We start from the raw sequence: 4,580 nt of genomic DNA, 5'->3' as shown, positions 1-4,580 counted from the left end.
CGTACACATCTAAACACCGAATTTAAATGTAACCGATACTGTGAAAAATCCCTATTGGAAAAACTGAAATGCACTCATAATATGTTTCGAATTTCCAATTGCTGGCGAAGCAAATGGCCACAAATTCAGCAGCTTGAGTAAAAAAGAATTTCGTGACTTACAGTTCTGAGGGTCAAGGAGTTCACTGGACGAAATGCGAGGCGTACGGCTGGTCTATTTTCTTTCCTGGAGGTTCTGCGGGGGGAAAAACAACATTTTCTTACCTTTTCCAGCTTCTAGATGCTGCCCCATCCCTCCAGCTTCAGAGCCAGTAGCGGCCAGTAGGTTTCTCTCCTGAGCATCACTGTGACATGGAAGCGCCCACCTCCCTCCTCCACAGTTAAATGACTGCACTGGGCTCACCTGACAAGGTTCCTCTCTTCATCTCAAAGCAGCTGACTAGCAGCTGTAACGCTATCTAGTACCTGATCAACTCTTCCACTAACAAGGTATCCCGGTTGCTGGGAATCAGGGTGCAAGCCTCATCAGGGGCATTCTGCCTATCGCGGCATGTGAAACTGGGAATCGAGCACGGAACTTTGAAGCAGAGAGGCAAGCCTGTCCCAAAGAACTGACTGAGAATGTCGGAAATGGTGGCCTCTACAGAAAAACACTTGGGACTGGTGAGGGAGGGAGCAAGGGGTTTCATCATGAGAGCTGTAACACTATCTGATTTGATAAACTATGTACAGCAATTACTTTTACAGAATAGAAAAAAATTTTCAAAATGTTGCATTTCTCACTGGTTTACTTTCTAGAGAAGGTCAGTGACATTGCAGATACCAGTTTCATTTTTACAGCTTCCTTTAGTTACGTGGAAGTTTTATTTCCATGGTAGGGCTGTGGAAACCTATCAGACAATCGAAGCTTCCCAATATGGCCTTGGGACACCATAGGGTTCTGTCCCTTCCCCCCATCCAGCCTGCTCTTCTACTCGGTCGCCCCACACACTCTGTCACTCCCAGAGCCACTGAGCTTGCTCCCACCCCAGGGCATCTGCACATGCTCTTTCCTGGCAAGCCGGTCAAACACAGGAAGCGGGTCGTGGGGACCTCTAACTTATAGCCCATCAGTCAGAAGCCCAGGATTTAACGTTTGGCATCTGATGATGCTGAGGGACCTGGGCACCAGGGAGAGCAATGTCTGGAGATCTCAGGAGGTGTCAGGTAGGAACCAAGTTCTCACCTGGCAGTCGGGGGTCCGGGGTTACACTCTAACCCTCCAGAGTGAGTCGTTCACTGCTCTTTCTGCTGCAGCCCCTCTCCCCCGCGCCCCACAGGCAAACAATCACAGATGCTTCTAGTTCTTCTTAGTCATGACACTGTGAGTGTTTTAAAGGCGTCGGCTACAACTACGCCAGCGATTCATCTGAACCCACTCCACAGCGGGGCCGACGGCTACGAGGTACGGAGTCTGCCTCGGATCGCTGTTTATCTAACGCTTCAGAAAGCAGTGGGCAGAGGAGCAGAGAAGCTACGGCACACCCTCAGGGATAAAAACACAAGTGGGACTCGAGCCAAAACGTGCACGCGTGCCTTGTAATTGCATCGTGTCCTTTGGCCGAAAGTCCCTGAGGTTCCTTGTTCCCCTGGCAAATTCCAACTGATCCTTCCAGTCCCAGCTCTAAGTTTGTCTCTTCCGAAAAGGTTTCCTCAGTCAGCGTCAGTGACCTGTGGCATCCTGCTTCAATCACAGAATTTAAACGCTGCATCATCACCTGTTCATGTCTTCCCCGACCCGGGCTTTGAACTCATCAAGACTGGAACATGTCATTTATTTATTTAAACCCAGAACCTGAGTATAAAAATTAACACACAGTCTACGGCCATGCCGCCCTGAACGCACCCGATCCCGTCTGATCTCGGAAGCTAAGCAGGGTCGGGCCTGGTTAGTGCTTGAGTGGGAGACCACCTAGGAAGACCAGGTGCTGTAGGCATAAAAAATAAAAAAATAAGGGATTGTAAGATGACAAGATCCTTGCAATCTGTGAGGTCAACCGAGGGTTGCCTCGCCTAAAAAAAAAAAATTAACACACAGTGGTCACGGAAGGTGCTCAATAGTTGTAATTACACCTCTAGTCCTTTGCACCTGGTCCGTTGTCTGATGACTTGGAATAAATTCATACAAGAAGGAAAGAACAAAGTTGGGGGTTAGCTGTACAACTCACTGCCTGGGTCCTCTCTCCTTTTGTGGAAGAAAATATAAGATTCTATGTTGTAAAGACTGTAATGCAAATTTGGAACAGGTCTCAGCCTGACAGTAAAGTTTCCAGGTAAGCATCTCCGATAGTATTTCACATGTTAAATCTTCTGAGTATTTGAAGACAATAGAAGGATGCTTCTTGCTTTCTCTGATAATAAAATTGTTCTAATGCATTCTGGCATTCTTTTAAATGTATTGAAAGCTGATGAAATGGAGATCGTAGATTTGAACACTGGAGAAAGGCCTTGAATTTCAGCCAGAGGACTCCCAAGATAAATAAAGGTGCTCAATACTGAAATCCAGGTAGGAAAATATACTGGACATTCAAAAACGATTTCAAGGTCCATCGCTGACTTCACTGTTGGAGGGCTAAACTGTCTTCACAGCAGCTCCACAGGTTCTGGTCCATGACAGCGTCATGTTAAAGCTACTGTTGACAGTCACAGTGTCATGAATGACTGCACTGGGACCACCTGAGACGTGGATTGCAAATAACTTATTTCAAATCATAAAGTGCTAACACTGATAAATGATATTTTAGATATAAAATTACTGTAGATTCAAGCTAGTCCTTATCAATACATTATTATTATTATTTCTTGGCACCTGTTTTTTCTTTTCTGAGTTAGAAATGCGAAGTTATAGTTTCAGATAATTCTGTAGGGAATAAATGTAAACTGCCATCCATCTTTTCTGTAATGTGGTCCATAATTAATAAGTACCACAAGCTTTAATGGGAATTATGAATCAGTTCAATGTTTCATTTCTTTACAGATTGGGGGTAAGGAGATTTTTCAAAGCTTGAGTATGCATGGCATACCTACACATGTTGATGAACGTGTTAGAACAGAAAAAACAAGTGCTTCTAAATTCTAAAATGCCTTTCGATTAATGAAAATCATAGCATGAAGAACTAAAGTCCACACCTCCTTTAGCCAACAGTCTAAACCTGATTCCTAATGTTTTAGGGTTAGAAGGAGAATCGTCTGGATGGAGGGTGTCTAAACTCAGTTAAAGATAAGAGCTGCTGACGCTGAAATTTTCCCTTCTCTTCTAAGAGGTGGGAAATGTATGGTCTTGCTTCAGCAGTTAAATATCATTGAGTAGAAACTTCATGGTTATTTATAGAGAAGCCTCATAGGCTGATGTCTCTGTAAACAGTCTCCACTCTACTGGGGGCAGGAGGCAAAGGCAAAAAAGTTGATACCTTGGGAAGGTGGTGTTGGAGGGGAATTTCGCTCTTCTGTTTTTCATTAATGACATTTTGAAGTTTTGGTGCAATTAAAAAATCACAGTTATTATTTCAGAAATTTTCCCTTCTCACTCTTCATGGGTCGTGACCTGTGGCTTCTTCGATCTCTGTTGTCTTTGCTGCCTTGATATTGTTAGTCATCTTCACTCACCCCTTTCTTTTTGAACTGTCTTTCCTGCTCTTAGTCCAAATTTAACATCCTCGAGCCCAGGTTATACCTCTCTACTCTTTGTTTTTCGATCACCTTGCCTTTCTGTGTGTCTTTTGGCCCTGTAAACCCTGTACCTTCTCTGACATCCTTGAGGTCAACGCTGAGATTCAAGTGGCCAGAGATAATGAGTTTTAAATGTCAAATGTCCTGAGGAAAAGAGCACTTTAAAGATGGATTCTGACTCAGACGTTTCTTTCCTTGACATATATCTATTGTCATAAAAAAAAAGTTATAATTCCAACAAGTAAGAAATCTATTTCAATCCACAAGAGATGTCCTATCCTGCACAGAGGTCACCAAGCTTTAGGAAACATTAGCTGTAGCTATATGCTTTTGAGAACACAATAAATGTATTCAATTAAAATAAATATTCTACACTTTATGATTGCTACTTAATATGTATTGATGTTTTAGCTGAAATTTCACCATAAAGCACCCAGCTTCCTTTCTTACTGAAAAAGCAGGCACTTATCAACCACCTACTATATATTTGACATTACACGAAGCACTGGGATATATATATATAGTTTCTGAACTATACTTGAACCTTTATAAAATAAACTAGGAATTGGTCAATTATATTAGTATCATCTGATAGAATATTTTCTTTTATTTAGGATGTTGCATCAATACTTAGGTCAGTAGGTAGTTTTCTTATTTTATTCTTCTTATTGTTCTATGTTTTATAAATTTTATTTAAATAATGTGAAAGATTTTCTTCTCTTCGCTCTTTGACAGTTGACAAAGACTTAGAGGGTCCTATTCTTTCAAGTTTACGTGGAATTACTGTCAGTGAATTCTGTCGTTGTAATTTCTATTGTGGTTATATCCTCCATGTATGGCATTTGCTTTGTGATCGTTAAAATTTTTCAGAAT

General features: G+C 42.1%; 1 non-coding gene across 1 annotated transcript; it reads left to right on the top strand.

Annotated features, from left to right (window-relative positions):
• Positions 1 to 1,856: 1,856 nt before the first annotated feature.
• Positions 1,857 to 1,975, top strand: LOC112477526. The gene has a single exon (XR_003045492.1). It is a non-coding gene; the product is annotated as a 5S ribosomal RNA (ribosomal RNA).
• The last annotated feature ends 2,605 nt before the right edge of the window (positions 1,976 to 4,580 follow it).

The sequence above is a fragment of the Pteropus alecto genome, unplaced genomic scaffold, assembly GCF_000325575.1.
Source record: "Pteropus alecto unplaced genomic scaffold, ASM32557v1 scaffold90, whole genome shotgun sequence".
Taxonomy (NCBI): domain Eukaryota; kingdom Metazoa; phylum Chordata; class Mammalia; order Chiroptera; family Pteropodidae; genus Pteropus; species Pteropus alecto.
The sequence above is the reverse complement of the archived record's forward strand: the minus strand, read 5'-3'. Positions and strand labels throughout refer to the sequence as shown.